Source organism: Zalophus californianus, chromosome 10 (assembly GCF_009762305.2).
Source record: "Zalophus californianus isolate mZalCal1 chromosome 10, mZalCal1.pri.v2, whole genome shotgun sequence".
NCBI classification, from domain to species: Eukaryota; Metazoa; Chordata; class Mammalia; order Carnivora; family Otariidae; genus Zalophus; species Zalophus californianus.
The window spans coordinates 27,813,845-27,837,091 of record NC_045604.1 but is presented as its reverse complement, the minus strand read 5'-3'; the positions used below and the strand labels follow the sequence as shown (position 1 = coordinate 27,837,091).

General features: G+C 52.0%; 1 protein-coding gene across 1 annotated transcript in view; it reads right to left on the bottom strand.

Moving 5' to 3' along the window:
* Nucleotides 1-16,083, bottom strand: part of SYT2 (synaptotagmin 2) — a 105,619-nt gene extending 89,536 nt beyond the window's left edge. Inside the window, exon 1 of the mRNA XM_027614205.2 lies at nt 15,889-16,083. The gene's annotated coding sequence lies outside the window, so the exon portion shown is untranslated. The remainder of the gene's footprint in view (nt 1-15,888) is intronic.
* Nucleotides 16,084-23,247: the final 7,164 nt, after the last annotated feature.

The window sequence follows — 23,247 nt, the reverse complement described above, 5'->3', positions numbered from 1 at the left end:
AGGCCAGCTCTGGCCCCATTCTGAAGGTCTCCTTTCTTTCAAAAGAAGTCACAGAGTCATGGATTCTCAGAGTTCAAGAGAAAGGGCCCTTAAGACCAACCCATCAGTGTGGCAAGAGCCCCTCCAGCAACAACAGTGAATGTACCTCAGGACAAGGTGCTCGTGTCTCTTGAGAAAAGCCACTGGGTGTTTGGACAGTTCTAATCCTTCAACATTCATTCAGTAAATATTTACTGAGTATCTTCCATGTGCCAGGCCCTGAATGAAACACTTGGTTTGCGCCCAAAACAGACCAAATTTTTGCTCTATTAGGACTATCTTCCTCACAGTGGGTCAAAATTAGTCTCCATGTATCTTGTGCTCTCCGGGCCTAGGAGGAGATGAGAAATAGAATCGATTGTCTTTAAGACCAAAGCCTTGGGCTCACTGCAGTAAGACTGTGGGACTCACCTTGCTCCCCCAGGCTGGCCTTGTACCCCAAAACCACCTCCCTGTTTGGGCAATGGTTTTCAGGCCTAGACCTGAGCAATGGACTCTTGCTGCTAGCGGTTTAAGCCCCTAGTTCTCCCTCCCCCAATAAGAATATTGTACCCACAAATGTAAACACCAGTCTCCTCTGCCAAAGAAGAGACTTGCTCCACCTCTTCCTGCCCCCACTCCACTCCCAAGAACTGATTTTGCCCACTGGTGAAGTAGGCAGTGTTATAAACGACAGAGGAGAGCACTGCCTTAAATATGTTCCCCAACAGTCTTCACCATCCCTGGAATCCCATCATTATTTACCCAGCCTTTTTTGGGTAGGCATCACTGCCTATTCAACACGCAGACGCCTTTTTGTTGGGAGGAGTGCCATGTTCAGCAGAAGAGCAGTTTGACTCTGTGCCTGGGGCTGCGGAATAAGACATACTGCACTGTTCTCAGGGTCAGGGACAGGGAGATGAGGTGAGCAGACCCGAGTGCAGAGGATTGGGTAGCACAGGAGAGCTGGGAGGCACTAGACATCTCTAAGGGGAGAAGCACAAAAAGGGGGAGGTAGAAGGTAACCTGAATATTGCCTGGAATTTCCCTTTTGTGTTCGGTAAGTTATGGAGGGTTCCAAGTGATCCCACCCAGAAAGTAGAGCCTGAGCTGCCTCTCTAATGACCCAAAGGATGACAGGTACACATTCTCCCCCATGCTAAGTGCCCTGGACAGGGAAACAAAGAGTGTTTGGATTATCGGTTTAGCAAAACATATGGTGGTCAGGGAAGAAATGCAGATGCAGGGAAGATGAGAAAAGAAGGAACCAGATGATAGAAAAGAAGAGCTACATCCCCCCTACAGGATTTCTGGGGGCCTGGAAGCAGAGAAATGACCCCATTCAGATGAACCAAAAGGCTGAAAAGGTGGTATAGTCCTCCTACAGGCACATAAGGACACAGTCACGGTCTGGTACTCTATCTTCTCTCCCACAATCACAGGCTCCCCCAGCCCTCAGAGCTCTGAAGAGCTTCCAGTCTCTGCCTACCCTACCCCACACCTGGCCCCATGCCAATCTATGCAGCCATTCTTCGTCCTCCTGTTGTAGGCTGCTCCCACAGCAGCCCAGCTCTCCCACAAGTAAGGGAGGGGCTCATTTCTAACACCCTGCTGACCTGTCAGCACGGAGAAGACTGGATTCTCCACTCTAATTCCTACATAGCTCCCTCCCCTCCAGGGATGCCCAATCAGCTCCAGCTTCATTTCAGTACTCTATCTTCAGTTAAACTTCACATGACTGCACCCTACCACAAAATCCCTCCCCTCTCACCAACCCAGGCTAGGTTTTGCCTATGAGTGGAGTGGACAGTGGGGTGTCTGGAATAGTGAATATTACAGGGAAGATGCCGCTGCTCTAAACATTTCAGCAAGCTGAAGAGAGATGCAGGTCACGGACTTTGGGAGACCACAGCCAGATTCCAGAATTTGAGGTCATGTATTCCTATCACCTACTAGCTAAACTGGCCCTCCCCTAACCAGACCAGGCGTGTCAAAACTACTTTTAAAGACCTCCTGGGAAAGATGATTATATAGACGCTCAGGCTCATAGGATATTTGGAGTTCATCCCTCTCATTTTACAGAGTAAAAAGTGGGATCCAGGAAAAGGAGGTAGCTTGGCCAAGGTCTCACAGTCAATAAAGGGTGATAACAATTTTCCACAACACCAATGGTCCTCTCACCCCTGCCTCTTTCTCCAAAATTGGAAAGTCGGGGCTTAGCCTGTGATCATCCAGCGCAGGTGCAGTGCTCTGTCCATGGTGCTGAACCTCCCAGTTCCCAAGCAGCCACGGTTTGCATTTCTTAAATTTTTTTACTTTAATTTTTTTTTCAAGACCTGCATTTTTAAGCACTGTCGGTGTTGGGGCCTCTAGCATCATAAGGGTGCTATGGGAGATCCAGGGGAAAGTTGATAATATAATCCAGGAGACCATTTACATGAAGGAAGCCAAGACTAATTCCAAGGAGATAAACAGGCAGATGTCCAAGAGCATGGGGAAGGGGACAGTATACCATCCCTACTCCTTACCTCTTTTCATCACCTTGAACTGTGTATGGGCCCCTGGTTCTAAGGTACTGAGATTCAGAGAAGCTAAAAGTGAGAAAATAACATGACTGATACTGGTTAGTCTCAAAATTTCCAAGGGAAATTTTCTAAGAAAGAAGTCACCAGAAGGGAAGGCCAAAAGAAATTTGGAGGAGGGCGCCTGGGTGGCTCAGATGGTTGAGCGTCTGCCTTCGGCTCAGGTCGTGATCCCAGGGTCCCGGGATCGAGTCCCGCATCGGGCCCCCTGCTCCTTGGGAGTCTGCTTCTCCCTCTGCTTCTCTCTCTCTCTCTCTCTGTCTGTCATGAATAAATAAAATCTTTTTTTAAAAAAAAAAAGAAATTTGGAGGATATGTAGATAACAGGAGAGTCTTCAGAAGATGTGGGGTGATTTTGAAAGGTTCTGCTATGAGCCTGGGGACTGGGTATCAGGATCTTTCAAGGTCACACCTCCAAAGTCCAGAATCATGACTGTGACCCTTCGTGGTTCCTTGGAATCAAGTGAGCGGAGGGTGGGGGATTTACAAAAAAGTAAATGCACTGTCAGGATTGTGTTAAAAAGAAGGTGAGTCTAGCCTGAGCCCCAAACCGGAGTCCATGCTGAAAAAAATCTAGAGGCCATATTCTTCACAAGGCCCTTCGTTCTTTACTCTCTTCACTATTGAGGCTGAATGACTGTGGCTTGTTAGCAAAGCAAATGTTCAGCATGTGTGAATGGACCCCATGCAGAGGAGCTGTTTTATGGGTGCCTGGTTGGCTCAGTTGGTAGAGCATATGACTCTTGATCTCAGGGGTCATGAGTTTAAGCCCCGTGTTGGGCATAGAGCCTACTTAAAACAAACAAACAAACAAACAAACAAACAGGAGCTGTTTCAGCAAGAGGCACACAGCATCCTGAATTTAAATGGGCTGCTCACATGGTAGCAGGCATCTACATACCCTGTTGCAGGTTTGACTATCGTAAGGGAAGTCTCCTGATGCTGAGTTCACACACACACACACACACCATCCCTTACCTCAGCAATATTATCCCAATACTGATAAAGAAGAGGCTTTTACTCTCCTAAGCCCTATTATGCCCAGCATTACTCTCTTCCCCTTCCTCCTCCTCCACCTCTTCCTCTTCTCCTCCCACACTGTGATATACTCATTGAATACAAGTCAACTATAACAACTGTGCACACAGTCAACTCTCTCCAGCACATCTACATCCACACTCAAGAACCCTGGGATACAGAGAATCTTGGCGGTCAATCTATCCTTTCTAAATATCTACCCTGTCCCAGATTTTCTTCTCTTTGGAGGTCACATCATCTGTTTGGTTTTCTGTCACAATGTCTAACCACATTTACCATTCAGAAATTCCTCTTTGTGTCTACCTGAAATATCCTTCATGTTCTAGGTTGCCTTTCTGACATTATGAATCACTAAAGATGAAGAGCATCTTCCTCAGTGGGAGTGGGGGACAGGGTTTCATTGGACCTTTCATAATCTAGAGGCAGAGACACGCACAAGTGCAATACTCACCCCACCTACATACACATGGAGAACCTGTGACTGTGGGTAATAACAACAAAAAAAGCCCAAGGACACAAAGAACCCTTGAGATGGCATCTGATCTATCCCCCATTCATAGAGATAGGACTGCCTCAGGGTCCTCTGAGAAGGCCTCATGGGCTGCCCAATCCTGTGCCCTCAAGGAGCCCATCTCCAGCCCTTGTTTCTGGGTCGTAAACATAAAACACCCTGGCCTCCCTTAGCCACACACACAGCCACTCAAGCAATCACATCACCAGCAACTAATACACTTCTCAGAAGCCATATTTATATTACAGCAGGACAAGAGAGCAAAGGTGTAATTGGGCTCGATTTGATTGAGTGTGACAATTGCAGTTAGCCACATGTGTCATCGAGAGATGTGAACTGGGGATAGTTTATGCTCAAAAACTCATTTCCAAGAGGACCTGACATCTTCCTCTTACACACATCCAGCAGCGCTGGCAACGCAAGATATCCATGGACTTGTCTGAGGGAGAGACCTCGTAAGGTCATCTCTCCACCCCCACCCCCACCTCCACACAAACACTCCCACAGAAAAGCTTTTTCTCTGCTTTTCTGGAATACCTATCTGACACCTTCTCTTCATCCCCTTGCAGGCCTGCCACATGTCTCAGTGCAACAAGCACGAAAGTGCTGCCTAATGTCTAACCTAAACCCTGCTTGCTTCCGTTTCCAACCCTTGGTGCAATGACAGCAGCCTGTCCTGTTATGTCTCCATCGCTGATTCCAGCCACTCTGGGGACACACCTGCCGTGCTCACCCCTCCCTTTGTGACCTCAAAGAACCATGGTCCCCTGGCTCTGGGCTTGTTCTCTCCCCATGGCTCTCTGGAGTCAGTGCCCAAGGAGCTTTCCCATCCTTCTTCCTGAAATCCTTTCTCAGTCCCTAAGAGAACTATAGTTCGGCCTTTGAACACCTCTAATGCTTTTTCCAGGACTCTGAGAAGGGACTGCAGGGATTTCTAGCCAAAGATCCCCATTTTACAGAGGAATGAACAAATGCAAAGAGGGAAAATGACAAGCTCAGGGTCACCGGGGGAATCAGAAGCAGAGCCAGACACTCCCTTGCCCTTTGCAACCCAGAGCCTGCCTCGCAGCTCCCTGGCAGTGACCTGAAGTTACCCAGGAGAGCCTACAGCTCTCCAGAGTTCATGAGTCATGGTAGCCATATGCCCACTATCCCCACCCTGCTAGGTACCCCCATTACAAGCCTTAGGGGCATTGAGCTCTTTTTACTTCACCTCGATTATCATAATTGTCATCAAATAATCAATTGTGTGTTTCTTTCCTTCAATGTCCTCCTTCCCTCAGACTATAAAGGTCATACCACCTTTATCACCACTGCAGCCTTGCTCATGAATGCTCATTGCATGAATGAGTGACTGAATAAATAAATGAATGAGTGGGGGCCTGTGGAGGGGTGGCCGTGGCCAGTGTGACACAAGAGAGGCTGCAATGCTAGGGGTCCCAGCTTCTTGCCTTGGCCCCAACACTGAGGAGAGGAAACAGGTAATGTCACAACTTTTCCTTCGCTAGAGAACTGGGACACAGAAAGGAGTCTTGTCACTATGGGGTCCACGTGAAGCAGCCCCCTGCTTTAGGGGAGCCCCTCACCTCAAGTTGTTGGTGAAAGGATTTAATGAGTCTACATGCTTTCTTACCTTTTTCCCTCCCCCCGCCGCCCCCCTGCCACATCCCCTCTGTCACTAGGGCAGTGACTGGTGCCCCAAGCCCTGGTCCCAGACACAGTCTCATTCACCTTCCCACCAAGAAGCCTCCTGCTTCTGAGCAACACAGCACCCCCTCCCCAATCATTGCTGCCTCCAGAAAGGTCTAAGCTAACAGCCACAGCCAAGCAGGCTTCACCTACATTAGCTCCTAATCACAGATGGCAGCAGCCACAGGGTCTGGAAAGGCAGCAATAGTTATGGAGAAACCGCAGGTCCAAAATCTGCAAGCAGATCACATAGCTGCCATGCCCCGCCCCACCCCTACCCCCACCCCCGACCGCGCCAGACCCCAGACTCCAGCCTAGGACCCCGCCCAGAGCAGTTCCTAGCCAAGCCGGGAAGTGGCAGGTGGAGGGGAAAGGAGAGCACATGTCACCTGGAGAAGTCCTCTCCAACCTGAAGAGAAGGTCTCAGATCCAATTTCATTCTCAATTTCCAAGGAATGTGAGAGGGAGGCCCCACTGCCCACAGGCAACCTGCCAAGAGCTGTGTGTACGTGTGGTAGGTTTGCATCTGTTTGTTTATGTGGAGTTGTGAATCTTCCCTAGTCTGAGCCAAGTGCTCCAGGATGTCACAAACCCCAGACAAGAAGGAAATGCTCTCTGAAAGTAGGGCAATGGGATGAACTCTGGGAGGGGCTGTTTTGGGAATCTGTCTGGCTTGTTAAAGGCCAGAGCTCTGTGCCCCAAATTGAGAGTCCTGGGGGTACCAACCTGCCCTATGGAAGCTGCCCCATCCTGCCTCTCTGTGCTTCCAAATTTACTGTTGAGTTCTCCCCTGCCCACTAGCTGCCAAGCCCAGGGTCTGTCTCCAATGCATCTCCTGGATCGAGAGGAAGAGCCAGAGGGACAGAAACACATTCAGGGGACTGAGATCGTGGAGGATCAGGAACCCAATTCCTGCTTTAGCTCACTGACCCCACAGGACAGCTTCCAGGGTTTCAATGCTCTCACCCCCCTCCCAGGAAAGGACAAATTGCTCCGGTGACCCTCTCATCCAGGAAGGCCTCCATTTTTACTATGTTTCGGTCTTTCCCATTCCTGGTCCAGGATGAGCAGCCCAGGATGGCTGAGCCAGGGAAGGAGCCATGTGCCAGGACAATTAATTACCCAGCCTTGTGGCCACTGAAGAGCTGAGAGATGCATGTTCCCCGCGGGGCCAGATGTGCGTGTGCAGACACCTGACCCCATCCAAAGGTGGTTCCTCCACCGTCCTCCAGGGCCTCCCTGCCCTGCCCTCCACTTGTCCTCCCAGGATGAACCGACCACATTCTTCAGTGCCCAAGCCACTAAAGCCACGGAAGAGCCATGAAGACTGCCTGTCCTTGCTGAGGGAGGAGCCCTCCCAGCCTCTCCGATCAGGGTGCTAACTCTTAATTACAACAGGCAGTTGTAACTCGGCAGACACAGCCTGTAACTCAGCCTCCAGCTCGCAGCTTCTGACCCCCAGACTCACCTGGCAGGAGGCAGCGAAGGATGTATTATAAGAGGAAATGGGGACTCAGTACAGCAGGAGGAATACGGCTAGACACAAAGAAGAACTTCCTTACTCTTAGGGGTTACCGTTAAGGACTATTTTACTTCTCACCAGGTGGCCCTTGGAGGTCCTGTCCAATATGGAGCTTTAGATCCCCTATACAAGATAGGCAACGGGAAGCTCTGCCAGTCCTCACTGTGAGATGTCACCTCTAAAGGGGGCTGAGATCCAGGTTTCCTCTGCATCCCCAGAGCTGTGTGGACAGAACCAGTGTCCAGACTCCACCAGCATGACCAGTTCCGGAGAGAGCCCTGTGAATACCAGGCTATGTGGGCATCTATCCACAGTCCAGCCTGACTGTCCCCCACCCACAGTCCAGCCTGACCGCCCCCCCACAGTCTAGCCTGACTGTCACCCCCAACAGTCCAGCCTGACCGTCACCCCCAACAGTCCAGCATGACCACCCTGCCCCCCCACAGTCCAGCCTGACTGTTCTCCCCACCCCACAGTCCAGCCTGACCTCCCCCATCTTACCAGTGTGTGGCCTGGGGGAATGTTGTGGCCGGGTGAGGGGGGCGGACTAACCTACGTTTGTATGTTGATTCAGCCCCCCACTAGCAGTGTGACCTTGGGGACATTAATTTCACATTTCTGAGACTCACAAAGGGGGTGAAATACCACACGCTCTAAAACAAGAAGGGCTTTATGTGTCCTTCTCATTTCTTCACAAAGAACATTAAAAAGATGTGCACTCAAGAGTCAAGATTTAATAAAATTTGTAATCTTTACTCCTCCGTCAAAGAAATTCTTAAGGGAAACTGGCATTTATGTATTTGTTTATTTATTTAGCAGGTGTGTGGTGGGGAAGAATGCAGTGCCTAGAACAGTTTGGTGCCCTGTCTTGATCCACACTAAAGTACCAGCAGTTCAACCCATGGCCTTGGGACCATCACTGCCAACATATTAAAAATGGCAAACAACGTTAGGATTATTTGGAAAATAGTTTTGACCTTATGGCTCCCCCTGAACAATTCTTGGGGAAGCCCAGGGGTCCACAGACCACACTTTTGAGAAGTGCTGTCCTAGGACATCTCATGTACCCTTCCCATGGACCGTATCCCTTGTGTGTTACTATCTCCGTTTTCAGATGAGAACCCTGCGGCTCAGACAGTTTAAGTCGCTTGCCCAGGCAGGACATGGTGGGTGCTGTTTCTGTTATGCCCTGCAGAACATGCAACTGTGGGGCACGAACCCAGGGGGTGTCGGGCATCACCTCTCCGCCTTCCCCATCACCTCTCCTCCCCGTGCCTTTGGAGCTCACCGTCTATATCCCTGGGGAAACCTGAGGACACCTCCCGGCCTCTGCAGTGGAGAGGACCTGGCTTTTGCTACTGTCTGTTCCTCCTGGGCACTTCTGCTGCTCTTCTACCAGCAGGAGACCTGCCAGGCCTGGGGACCAGGGTCTCCCTGGGAAGCCTCAAACTCTGGGGGCCGAGCTGCCAGTTGCAGGCTCAGCCCTCATGTCCCCCCTGCCTCCTATAGCAGCAAGCGCAGCGGCCAGCATCAAAGAACTAATCCAATTTCTCCGTGGTGCTTGCCCCTCCGCTTCCTGCAATGCCAGGATTGATCTGGAACCAGGGCAGCCTTATTAAAGTGATGCCTTTTCCTCCTCATGGGCGAGTCAAACTGGGAGAGGGAGCCCTCTTGTCTTCCCTCAATTAACTCCAAGTGTCCTGCTGACTCCCACCCAACCCGCAGCCACCCTGTGCTTCCTGGGGCTTAACTCTAACTTACCTTGGCCCCTAGTGGTGAGGCTGGGTTTCAGCCCCCAGGTCTGCTTCCCCAGGAAGCACCCAGGATCCCAGAGCACTGAAATGCTAGCTTCTTGTTCATCCTCTGTACATCCCTCAGACAGGGTGGACACACAGGAACCCAAAGGTTCTGGCATCTAATCTCAGACCCCCAACACTGGGCCCATGACTTTGGTCCATGGCAGTTGGCACAATATGGTTACCATGGCTAACAATGAAAATGGGGAGCCAAGCAGCCCCAAGGAGGATAGAGATAAAGGGCTGTGTGTTAGCTAAATACGCTTTTCTCCAAATAAACACAGGAGATGAGAGACAAGGAGGGTTCCCAGAGACCACCACCCAGGGCCCATGCCCAGGGTCCCTTCATGCCACCTGTCAGGCTCTCCTCCTCTCTAGGAAGGAGGCAAGGGATATGAAGTTGAGGTGGAGCAGAAAAAGGTAAGGTTAGACATCAGAAAGGAATTCCTTTCTATAAGGAGCATAAAAGCTGCTTCCCCAATCACTTGGGGGAATAAGAAGCTAAAGGAGCATGTCCAAGGCCCAGGTGAGCCTCCTTGACTTGGCCATAAGTCTTCTTCTTGCTGTCTTCAGGGGGCTGCTGGGCCTCGACCCAACCTGGTCTCCCCTCCAGGTTATGTCCTCAGTCTACTTGCGATGTCCTCCCCATCCCACCCCCATGCTCCATCTAAGAGGCCCCCTCATCCCATTCCTCCATTCATTTCAGTTTGCTCATCTCCCTAGTGCCAAGCTCCTCGTTACAACCACTTACACTCAATATTAAGATGTATGCAATAGTAATGGGTGAATGCCACCTCCAATTGCAATATTCTCTAATTGCTAAATTCCAGAGCTATAGCATTAACCCAATTACGGGAAGCCCTGCCAGGGGTCTCCATGGCCTGAGGACTCCCTGTCCCACCCAGAGGCACCTGGGTCTCACAGATGCCTCAGAGGAGCCTCCCTGACTCCCTGCTCAGCCACTGCCCCGCCCTAGTCCCAGACTGCCCAGTAATGAGGTCCTTGGGTTTCTCAGTCTCTCTGCGGAGGGAGGAAGGGAACAAGGCTCCAAGGACTGAGGGAAATCTGGTCCTGGCAGGCAGCTATCCTGGGGTTGGGAAGCTCTGGGAGCCCAGTCTCCTTGCACCCAGCCATCACAAATGCTCCTGGCTCCAGAGCTCTACTCTGGGTGTTGAGGGGGGGGCACCCAGCAGAGAAGGAAGAGCCCCATGCTCTGCCTTTGAGGAAATCCCAGGCTGATGAACAATAGGTGGTTATTCTGAGCTCCCTTTTAATCCCTAGTGCCTTACACAGAATAGGTGCTTGGTCCATCTGAATTGGAAGTGGAAGGAAAAGGAGGAAAGCAGGAAATCAGGAAGAGGTGTGCTCTGGCCCGGCCGCTGCTTGGACTCTAGCTGCCCCTGCATGCCCGAGGGTTGAGTGCCGGGCTGTAAGTCCATGGGGATCTTGACTTCTCAAGCCTGAACTCTCTGAAGAAGAGAAGCAGTCAGGTACCAACTAGACACGAGCATAGGTACCATGCCTATGTCCTGTTGGGCTTCCGAGGATGACTTGACCAAATTGGGAACTTGCTGATGATGCCAGCACCCCGTTCAGATAAGGCCACATGAGGCTGGGGGCAGATTCCCCGGGTGCCCCATCATTTGCTCTGCTCCATTCCACCAGGGCTCCTTCCTCCTCACTTCAGAGCAAGTGCTCCTGAAGATGAGAAAATCCTTACAGCGAGTCCCAGAGAAGCCCAACACCAGAGAGGGGGGGCTGTTTCCATTTCTCCAAGGGATCACTGCCTAATTTTGTAAAATCCTGCTACCTGATTTCAATGACTGGTCCCCTGCTTATACTCAAAGCATTAATGACTCTGGGGTCCCCTGACCATGTTGGCAGGCTGCACACTCTAGAGGGAGCTGGTGAGAAGGAATGGGGGGGTGGGGAGGCTCCCTAGGGAGGAAAAGTTCTCCCCAATCAGCTACAGAAGCCTCGAAAGAACCACCCCCCCCCACCCCCGGCAAAGCGCTCTGATCTGGGTTTGAGACTCGCTCTGGTCTCCATGGTGTGAGATTTTAAACCAGTCACACAACTTTTGTGAGCCTTTGCCTCTTTGTTGTGAAGTGGGACTGTGATGTCTGCTCTGAGACCCCTGTGGTGGGAGACGGAAAAGCTCTACCACAGAGGGGGAAAAGAAGGGGGCACCTTGAGAAAGGAGCAGGCCGGCGGGTTGTGCTGAGGGCAGTGTGGCTCACACCCGGTTCTGCATCTCCTTGCCAGGCACGGTCCACGCTGGCTATGCCCTTTCTTCCGCCCGACAGTGAGTGTTGCCTACAGCAAAAGATGAAATGTCGAGGCTCCAGACCAAATGGTCAAAAGGGGGGCGGCTCTCCTGAATTTACAACAGCAGGGCTGTCCTCTTCTTTTCTTGCCCCGGACCCCCAGTTTGGGAGTTGCCTGGTAGCACCCAGCCCTCCGAGTGTCAGTGGCTATGACAACGGACCAAGCAACTCACAGCCTCCTTCCTGAAGGATCCAACCTCCCCATCCCAGCATTCAGTCCTATGGTCTCCTGACCAGACAGGTGGGGAAGTCTGTCCTAGTCTGGAAAATTACCCAGCGAGGAAGCTTTTAGGACATCTCTTGCATACCATGTATTTGGGGCATCCTTCCTGATGTTTAATTTTAGACCCCTTGCTGAAGCACAGACCTGTGTGTGTGTGTGTGTGTGTGTGCTGGGGTGAGCGGAGGGGGGCTGTCAACTCACAACGACCGCCCCCGGCCCTCTAGGCCCAGATCCAAATGGCCCCATCGCTCCGGCTCCTACCCTCACCTATCAGTTCCAGGGATGAAAACGAAGGGCTGCCGGGACAAATCCTGCCCAGAAATTAAGCTTTGGCAACATACGGCCTCATCGGGCATAAAGAACTGCCTGAGAGTCAGAGGGAGGAAATTCTGGAATGGCCACCAAAGAAGTTACAGCAGCTCCTTCCTTTGAGGTTTTTAAGATTAACAGAGGTGGAAAATGTTCCAAAAGAGTCTGGGCTGCGGACAGGGAAAGGGCTAGGAGGGCCGGCAGGCAACAATGAAACAACAGTGGGGCACATGCGCCCGGCTCTCACCAGGTGCGAGGCGCTGCTCGAACCCTTTCCAGGCATTAACGCACTGCATCCTCGATGAAAGCTGCCTATGTCACAGATTCAGGTTTTACCTCCACTCCAGACAGGCAGACTGAGAAACAGCATTTGATTAACTTGCCCAAGTCAGAGGCAGGGGCCAAACCAGGAGGAACCCGGGCAGTCTGGCTGGGGGCACTAGACTGTCTCGATGACTTGACGTTTCACCCGTGGAACCGTGTTACCCGTCACAGACTCCCTGTCCTCCTGAGAACCCAGGACTGGATCATGGCATCTCTACCTGGGTTTCTCTGACCTAGTGGAGGATGAAGAAGCAACTTGTTGCATGTGTGATGGTTATTCATGGAGTAAATTTAGAATTATATCCATCCAGGGCGCCATATGAATAAGTTATCATTTACTGGATGCTTACTACCTTGGGGGATAAGTATTATTACCTCAGATTTATAGAAGAAACCTTCCAGACCTGGTCAGGTCACGCCATTGCATGGTCTTGAGGCATCCTGTATGTCTTCCTAACAGGTGTCACGGTTGTGATGAAATATTTATGTAATAATCTGCTTAATCCTGTGTGTTATTTACTAGATGGTAAATGCCACAGGGGCAGGAACCAGGTGTGTTTTGTTCCCAACTGAATCTCCATGGCCTAACATACCCTCAGCCCATAGTAGACTCTCAAAAGCTAAAAGTTGAATTAATGTAGAAAATGATGCTGAGTAACTAAGCAACTTGTCTAGGCCTGCTGGAATGCAAAATCCACAAGGGCTGGGGGTTCTGTCTGTTCACTACTGTATCCACAGTGACTAGAACAATGCACATAGTAGGTGCTCACATAGTAGGTGCTCACCAATAAATATCTGTTGCATGAATGAATGAATGAAGTCACACACTTTGTAATTAGTGGCCCTGGGATTATGAACGCAAGCCTGTTGGTTTGCTGCTTCCTTTGTTAACCACTACCCCGTACTGAGTAAACACCCTCTATTGTCCAATCTGGTTTGCCACTCCGGTTCTCAAAAATCATCTCCATCACTCTGGACCTTCTGTGTGTCTCACTCAAAAAAAGCAGACCCAGCTTCAGCTAGAACCGAGATCAGGAAAGCCCAAATCCCAAGGGCAACTGAAACAGCAAGTCTAGTCTCCACGGTCTTTGACTATCCCCAAGGATGCTTCTGTCCAAGGAGGGGGATGATGAGCTACCCTTCCAGCTCCTTGAACCCCAACTTCTTCCCCCTCCATCCTCACCATCCTTCCCATACCCTGGATCCCAGAGCACCCACTGCCCCTCTCTCTGCTCTCCTGACAGGGCTACACAGACTTCACAGTGTCGGTGGGAAGAAACAGGAGACTCCGCTGAGAGAGGACAGAGCCCAGGTGGAGGCACAAGGGCCGCTGGAGGTCAGGCTCGCCTGGGGCTGGGGAATACTGGCTCAGGGAGAGCAGGGAAGAGGCTTCTCCAGCCATCTCGAAAGCCCACCCGCCCACGGGTCCCTGCAGTACCAGGGACATTCCTATCACATCTGCATGGCAGCTGACTGAGGGTGAAAGGGAGAATGACCTCTGGTCTCCTCCTCCTAGGGACAGTGAGCCAGGTCTCTGTGATTCTGGAAGTAGAACACTTATATCTGCCTTCCCCTTTTTCAGCTTTCCAGAAGCTCCCCAGCTCCTCCTTGGGCAAGGCATGGAGAGTGGGCCAGAATCAAGCCCAAGAGGTCCCCAGAAGAAGCAAGTGCCCCCAGGGGTGTCCTAGAGGATGAAGCCAGGGATCTGTCCAAGAGCCAAGCAGGGAGAAACCCAGGACTGAGGGTTGAGCTGGCACCAGTCATTCCCAGGGGCATGGGGAAGAGAAGCAGGGGTGGGGCTGGGCTCCCCGGCCCAGGTCTCAATTCGTCTGGTGTGGACCCCTGACGCTGACTCACCCCTGGGGCCCTGACACAGGCTGCAGCCAGTAGTGGCTGCCTGGCACGCACACCAGGCACCAGGCACGCTCCCACTGCATCAGGGCAGGCCCGCCCCTCCCACCTGCCCCTCAGGCCCTGTCTTAGGGGCACTGGGCATGGCTCTTCTTTTTGCTCCTGGGGGGGGAGGGGCAGGGTGGACACAGAGATGTTCCTAGCAGCCCAAAGTCTGCACTTGGACCTAAGCAGGGGGAGATGACTGGAAAGATGAAGGGCTCCCCTGCTCCCCGTGGTCACACCCTCTGATGAAGTGCCCAGGTTACCAAGAGCTGGATGGCTCAGGTTGAGGCTAATTGATTACACATGGGAGACCCTCTCAGGACAGCAGCAGGAGGAGAGGAGGAAGGGCACCCCCCAGCTCTCTCCAGGTCAGACTTTGGCCCACCTTCCTGTCTTTCTGGGCACACAGAGCCTAAGGACTTCTTCCTTATGCCCACTCCATTCCAATCCGGGCCCACCCACCCCATCAGGCCTCTGGCCTTCTCTCCCCCACTGCAGTGCCCCTCTCCTGGGCCACCTCCGATGTCCTTGCACTCCTTTCTGCTGCCACAGGAGAAAGCAGCCAGAACACTCACTTCTCTACCTCAACAGTGAATGGGGGGAGGAGGCTGCAGAGGGAGAGATGGGGCTTTGGAGGCCCCCATACACACCATGGACCAGGGGTGTCTGGAAGGCACCTGTGGAATGTGGGAACGGAAGGGTGGAAAGGAGAAGGGAGGAGGGAGTGGGTTAAGGGATAGGAGAAGGGTAAATCATCTACCCTTTTAGCCAAAAAAATAAAGCCCCCATGTCCTGAGAGAAAAGGGGGTGAATAGAGACAGGTGAAGGGGGACCCCAAATGGGGAAGGTAAGTGAAGGAGTCCAGAAAAGCGGGGTGGGGTTGTCTGTACTTTCTGGGTCTGGGAGCCCAGCCCTAGGAAAGAGGGCTGAAGCAGGGACCGGACGTCCTAGGTCGTGCTGAGTCATGAGATTTGGAGAGAGACTAGGGGTGCTTCCATCCCCCTCTCGCCTCCCTGTCCCAGTTCCTCTCGACCCTCACTTCCAGATAGTCCCTGGAGTCTGGCCCCCCCCCTCCCCGCCCTCCGCCCTCTCCCCTAATCCACGGTCTCTGCCTCCTAGAGCCCCGCAGACCCTCCCTCCTCCTCCCACGACGGCGGGGCCGGGGGTCCCTGAAGCGTGAGGCGGGGGCGAAAGAAGCTGGGTTGGAGACGGCCCCGGCGGACGGGGGGTGGGCGACACGCGGGGTGGGGGGCGTCCAGGAGAGAGGGCGGGAGCGGCGGGGACGCAGAGCCCGAGGGCTCCGGGGACGTCTGCCCGCCGCTCCGCTCTGCACCTCACCCGCCACCGCCCCCCCCCCCCCCCCGCCCAGGGAGGAAAGCTGCTCCTTCCTCCCGCCCCAAGCCTGCAGAGCCGCGGGCTACTCGCCGCTTGAGCCCAGCTTCCCAAAACGAACCTTACACCCGCACGCGTCCAAACTCCCCTCTAAGGACGGTGCGGGCGCCCGGCCCCCTTGGCCGCGAACTTCCCGGACCCGACCCACCCGCCCCCGGAGCCCCCTCGGCCCAGGAGCGGAAAACCCGCCCCGGGAAGAGAAACTTTGGAGGGGGAGTCGGTGCCCCCCCCCACGGGCGGGGGAGGGGGAGACGGACTTACACGGAGCGGCCAGGCAGGAAGGATCCCGGGTCCCCGAAGTGAGGGCGCGGCGGGCTGCAAGGGCGCGACGCTGGCCACGGTGCAGAGGGGCGTCCGTTCCCCCGGGGCCCGGAGTCCCCGCTCCGCCCCGGCCCCAACTCGGTCCGAAGTGCCTTTGCCGCAAGACTTGCTGAGCTTAGCAGTCGGCGCCGAGGCGGCGGCGGCGGGAGGCGGCTGACGGCTGGGCTAGCGCGGCGAGCGCTGCAGTGAGGGGAGGAGACGCGGCCGCGGGGGGCGGGGCCGGCGAGGCGGGAGAGGCCGGGGCGAGGCGGGGCAGAACTGCCCCGCGGGGCCTGCTCCCCTCCGCGCCCCCGCCTCCCGCTCAAGGTCACGGCTGCTGCTCCGGGTCGGGGAGAGTCGGACCCGGAGCCGGGCACCCTCGTCCCCACCCGAGATGGGCTGTCACTCTTGAGCCAGCTCCCTCTCCCAACCCCCGGAACCCACTGCAGCTCAAGGCTCCATTATTGGCCTCAGGAGCCCCCGTAGCCATTTGGGATCTCTGAGCCCCTCTCCCCACCCGGTCCTCCAAGTGAGGCCAACTGGGGGGTTGGGGCTTCTGAGCCTAAAGGGTTGATGACGAAGAGGGGGGATGCTTGGGAGAAGTTACAGGTGGAGAATAGGGTGGGTGGGGGGAGAGAAAGCACGGGGAGGTGGCAAGGAAGGTGGGAGGAAGGGGAGGATCTGGAAGGAGGTGGAGGGGAAAAGAGGAAACTCCCATTTATTAAATGACACGGTTTTCCACACATGCTGGTTTCTTAATGCTTAAGACATCCCTTTAAGATGGGTATCATGCAGTTTGCAATGAGGAAACAGCCCCTGAATGGTACTTTGGCCAAGAAGCCACAGACACACAGTATGTGGTGGCATTGAGGAGCCTGGGGAGAAGAGTTGCAAGTACAAGGTGGAGCCCTTCCTCACCTACCCAGGAAGGGCGGGGGAAGGGGGCGCAGCGGGAGGAGGGGGCACGGCCGCAGTAATTGCTTACAGCAATTTGAATATCCACTTTAACTTTTTTTTTTTTTAAGATTTTTTATTTGACAGAGAGCGCACACAAGCAGGGGGAGCAGTAGAGGGAGAGGGAGAAGCAGGCTCTCCGTTGAGCAGGGAGTCGGAAGCTAGGCTCGATCCCAGGACCCTGGGATCATGACCTGAGCCAAAGGCAGATACTCAATCGCTGAGCCATCCAGGTGCCCCTCCACTTTAACTTTTGTGGAGTCAACTTTTATAAAAGGACATTAGCACCCTGCTTCTCCTCTCCCATGGATGCTGGGAGAGGCTCCCATCAGGATCTGGCCTGACAGTCGGTCCTCAGTACTCAATCCTTAGTTACCTTAGTTACAGAGTGAAAGAGTAGGTGAAGGACTGCAAAGAGCAAATGGGATTTCAGACTTGGGGGCAGGGAGGGTGCTTTTTCAGATCACTTTGCCAATAATGCCAGGTAGAACATGGAGACCATCCCCAGCCACTTTGCCTCAAAGCAAGGGGGCAGTGCTGCTACTCAGTGATTCTCACAAGGGAGATAATGAAGATCTTTAGGGAGTCCTAAATGAGACTGAAGCTGTGCCCACCATCCCCAAGGCTCAGAGGTCATCCCCCCCCCTCACCTGCAGAGCATCTGCAGCAAAGGGCAGAGGAGGAAGCGGGGTGAGTTGGGTCTAAATCTATGAGGGACTAAACCAGACCAATAACAGTCATCCAGCTGCCCTACACTTTCAAAGAGGACACTCGGTCCCACCCTTAGCCTCGTGCACCCCAGGACTTGTTGCTTCACCAGAGGGGCTCAGTTTGCTCCTTCCTGCACATACACCATACTGACAATGAATCTGCAGGACATTCATGCGGAAGGGAGCCAGAGAGAGCTGCAGCCTCCTCACACAGACCCCAGCCAAGCTAACTGGTCCCATTCAAGGGCCACCACCTGTCTCACCTTGTGATCAATCTGCTGCCCCCAAGTTCTCCTAAGTCCACCTGGGAGCCTGGGGTGGAGGGTAGAAGAAGGCAGCCTGCCTTTCCAGACTATTTAGAGAGTCAATGCTGCAATCAATTTGGTTAAATGAAAAATGTGGTGTCCCTGGCTATGGCCTTAATATTCTTTTAATTCATCAGGACCAGTAGTATCTGGGTTATAAACCTAATCAGGAGCTCAGCCTCCCTCCCGCTTTATCCCCCAGGCTTCAGCTGGAAAAGGAAAGAATGGAAAAGACATCTACCCCCTCCACACCCAGCCAATTATCCCATACTTTGCTTTTCAACTGTTGGTCCTTGTGAAAAGATGAGCCCTTGGTAGTCTTAGACCACCATCCCTGACTTGCGTGCTCTCCTATAGGGGCCATCCAGGTAGCAGGTCCCTCTGCCCCCATAACACATCACATAGCGACCATGGAGGTGGGGAAGGGCTGCCCTACTAATTCCAAGAGTTCTCCAGGGAGAAAGAGTCTGGCTACATGGTTTCACGACCTTCCACTGAACAGGGCTGCCTGGGGGCTTCATTTTTCTGGTTTTCCACAGGTAGCAGAGAGGACAGAGCAGAAGCGCAGCATCTTCCCCCATGGCGCCTCTCCCAGGATGGGGACCCAGGGTCCCGGCGCCCTCCCCAGTGGGTGGCTTATCTTCAGCTGGGCCCCCCTCTCCCTCAGGTCTGCTAGCACTTGCACTTCTAGCACTTGGATTGTTTTCCCCTCGGTTCTGGTGAAGTCTTTGTCTTCACAAAGCTTTTCAAAGCTCTGCTTGTCATCAGAGCAAATAGAAAAGAGCCGGAGACAGGAGAGCCGACCTTACCACAGGCCACGGGCAGCTCTGGTTTCCTGCTTTCTGTTCACACACATGCGAACACTAATACCCCCCCCACCCCCAAGCTGCCGTTCCCATCCTCCCTCCCCTGCACACACCCGTATTTCTCTTCTGGAGCAGTTTCTATTGTTCCTGACAACTAAGCAAACAAGGATTAAACTCTCCACTGAAGCACACCTCCTTTACTGATGGGCATTGAGCAAACAGTTGTAAAAACTTCCTTATATGCAGTTCCCGTCACTAAAGATCTTGGTTTTCATCTTCTGATCTGGGTTTGTGGACATACCCATCTCAAATGTATTTTAAAATTTTACTTGTTAACATACTTCGTACTAAAATCCACTTAACTTTTAGATATTGCATAGAATTTTTTTTTAAGATTTTATTTATTTGACAGAGACACAGCAAGAGAGGGAACACAAGCAGGGGGAGTGGGAGAGGGAGAAGCAGGCTCCCTGCTCGATGTGGGGCTCGATCCCAGGACCCTGGGATCATGACCTGAGAGGAAGGCAGACGTTTAATGACTGAGCCACCCAGGCGCCCCTAGATATTGCACAGAAATGTTTTTAATACAGAAGACATTAACTCATTTGATGGGGCAGAAAAAAAAAGAAACATGAATAAAGTTAAATATCATACAATCCAGGGCAGTGATGACCCCAGCATGATTCTCAGAAAAATGATTTTCTCCAACAAATACTCTACCTGTAAGAGCATTCTGGAACTGTGGGTGAAACCAAAAGACTTCAGTGTTTCTATTTATCCCAGGTTGGTGTGTGGGGTTGAATGGGAAAATTTCCCTGAGGCAGAACTCAGCCACATTTTGAGAGGGGGTACAGGAGGTGACTATCCAGAAATCTGTGTGTGTGTGTGTGTGTGTGTGTGTGCGCGTGTAGTAATATTCAGTCTGGAGTTCTGTGATTTTTATTTTTTTTAAAGATTTTATTTATTTATTTGAGAGAGAGGGAGTGCACAAGCTGGAGAGAGAGGCAGAGGGAGAAGCAGACATGGGGTTTCAATCCCAGGACTCTAGGATCATGACCTGAGCCGAAGGCAGATACTTCACCGACTGAGCCACCCAGGCGCCCCGGGAGTTCTGTGATTTTTAAAATGTAGTAGTAATAATTTCTTATTTGGAAAGAAAAAATTATACAATCCACATAATATCTTAGGTTTAAATTAAAAATAAAAACCCTGGTCTCCAAAAGGCCAGTGAAGGCCAACTCCTCCAGGAAGCTGATTAAGCGGACTGTAATTACTTACTCCCCAGGCAATGAACAAAACAATAAATAAAACGGAGTCAAATAAAACTCTTAAATACAACAGAATGAGGAGGAGAGTGGAGAAGGACTTCCTATCTATAATTTTACACTCCTAGAGGGGAGTCATTTTAATGTTTCCGGGACTGTATCTGGCATATAAAAGAAATTCACAAAGTCACAAATAATCATCTCAGAATTTTATCAGATTCCAAGAACTAATGAATATCATGGGGACTTCATCTTTTCACATTCTTCTATCCCCTAATTTGTCTGAAAATGATTTTCCTTCTCAGATTCAAAGGGAGTAATAATTTTAGGGGTGCCTGGCTGGCTCAGAAGAGCGTAAGACTCAGTCTTGGTGTCATGAGTTTGAGCCCCACATTGGGTATAGAGATTATTTAAATAAATAAAACTTTAAAAAAATGGGGGTGCCTGGGTGGCTCAGTCGTTAAGCATCTGCCTTCGGCTCAGGTCATGGTCCCAGGGTCCTGGGATCGAGCCCCACATCGGGCTCCCTGCTCTGCGGGAAGCCTGCTTCTCCCTCTCCCACTCCCCCTGCTTGTGTTCCTGTTCTGTCTCTCTCTCTGTCAAATAAATAAAATCTTAAAAAGAAAAAAAAACAGAAAAAGTAATTTTAACCACCAGAAGCGACTAGCCCTCCTTCCTCAGTGAAGGACCTGTCACACAACTTCACGTCCCAGGTAAGTTAGTCTGAGCGTTTTTTTCATTCCTCTAATAGAGGAGATGGTTCTTCTGATTAGTGTGCCCAATGTCCAAACTGCCTCCTTCTCCAGCCGCTTCCCCTTACACTTTTAGTGAACCAAAAAGAAGCAGGAGATGGTATACGCAGAGATGTGCTTGCTTTCTGGAATGTGAAGAACGAGTGGCTCAGAACTAGAAATCACACAAGGGTAGGATGTCTTTTCTTCCCAGGGAGTGAGCATGGGCTTTAAAGCTACCCATCACTGGAGCACTTCGCTGGTTCAGCCGGCAAAGCATGTGACTTTCAATCTTGGGGACAGGAGTTGGAGCCCCAAGTTGGGGATAGAGTTTACTTTGAAGAAAAAAAAAAAAACCTTAAACCAAAAATAAAGCTACCCATCATCGAAGGGATGGAAAACAAGTCAGTCAAAACACTTTATAAATAATTAACCCTGGCCCTTTAATATCCCTGTGTCCATTAAAACCCTTCATAAATTAAGGCTGTATCACAGATTTGCCCTTGGGATGTGCCCTAGCTGTGGGAGGGAAGCACCAGAAGCCAGAACAGAGGACATCTGGGGAAGAAGCTCTAGGATTGTTATACTCTGCTTGGGTGTCCCAGGGCCACCTGCCACCCTCCTCTCACCAGTCTCTGGTGCAAACCTGCAGCAAAATCTTGTAAACTGCAGACTCATTGACTCATTCATGTACTCACCATGAAGTCGATGAAAGTTTACCACCACTAAGGATATTGTCTGCCAGGCCCCCTGCTAGGGCTTGGCAATGTGGAGGTATCAAAGGGGTTCAGAGCCTAGTTAGGGAAGAAGGGTGGGGAAATAAGCAGCCACAATGCAGGGAGTGAGACATGCACACCCACAGAAGAGTGTATGGTGCGTGGGGGCCGGAAAGAGCCACCGATTCCACAGGGTAGGAGGGCAAGAAATAACGGCAGGCTTCCCTGATGTGAGACCCTTCAGCTGCCTTCAGAAGAAGGGCTGGTTGTCCAGGTGGGAGATGAAGGGAAAGGCACTCCAGGCAGAGACAACAGTAGTAGGTTAAAGATATTGCACTCAGTGAAGATCTTCAAAGTCCGAGTCAGAAAGCTGTGACCTTGGGCACATTTCTTAACCTCTCTCTAAAGCCTCAATTTCTTTCTCTGTTAGAGACTTTACCGCCTACCTTAAGGCCTTGATGTAAAGATTAAATAATGTAATGTTTATAAGCACTGGGCAGGGCCTTAATGAAAGGTAGCAACTATTATTCTGCTTAGGTAAGTGGCAATTGCTCCATGGGGGCTACAGAGTGAGGGTGCCTTTGGGGAGTCATGAAAGATCAGAGGGGCAAAAGTAACATCATCATGGGTCCTGTAGATCAGGCTATTTGGATTTTCTTCAGAAGGCAACAGAAACCATGAAGGAACACAAGAAGAGCTGGATCAGTTTTATGTTTTGGAAAAACCACTCACACACGGAGTTGGTTTAGAGGTCATGTAAGGTCCCTTCCCCTGCTGGTTTCTCAAAAGAGGCTGTATGTGTCCTGCTTACAAGTTTGGCTTCAGGAGCCCAATTGCCGGGATTCAAATCTCAACTCACCTCTCACATGCCCTTAGGATTAACTGAGGTGGTCCAGTTCCTGGTACGGCGCCAGACACCCTAGAAAGTACTCAGTAGTAATTATGGGTTCTGGCGATAGGAGGCAGCAAGAGGAGTCTCCTCGTTTGCCCCAGAGCACTTGAGTAACTCCCAGGGAACTTCAGTAAGTCTAGAAGCCATGGGCTACCTGCCAGCCAGCTCAGGCTCAGCCTACAGCATGGCTAGGGGAAGGTTCAAGAAGGACTGAGCACCCTGAGCCAGACCCTGGCTCCCTAGGGCACCGTATTACGTACCAGTTCCTGTCTGGACTGAGGAGGGCTCTGTGTGCGTGCAGCTAAGCCCCACAAGCAACATAGGCCTGCTGGGTCTTTTATGTGGGTTAGGAGCCACTGACCACAGCTTCTGGCCCCACAAGGGCGGCTGACCTCGGGCCAGGTCCTCTTCCCGGTCAGGCCATCACCTGGAGACTTTCCATACTTGTGCTTATGCAACTTTCATCACTAAAGGTCTTGGTTTTCTTGTACTGACTTGATCTTGTTGCCAGGAACCCAGTGAATCTGCCTGGCCTCAGTCCCAACTGAGGGGACTTGGCTAATGGTGGGCAGAGTTGCTGGGGAAGAGCTGAGGAGAGCCACTACCCAGCCCCAGGAAGCTCCTGAGGGCAGGGTCCCTGCACACAGGCCTGTATGCCCGCACCCTGAGGCAGCAGATACTGGGATATTAATGAGGCAGCTGAACACCCAAAACAGTTTAGGAAAGAGAAGAATGTTCACTCACTTCTCTAAAAATAAGGCTTCTATAAGCCTCAGCCTACTGGTGGTGGGAAGAAAACCTACAGCACTTAAGGGCAGCAGAAGGTTTGCTGGGGAATTTTTAGGAATGGCTGATTGCTTTGGAGAGCCAAAGGCTAGACTCAAGGGTACTCAGAGGCCTTCCATCTTGTTTTTGTGGGTCCAGACCCTAGAAGCAGACTG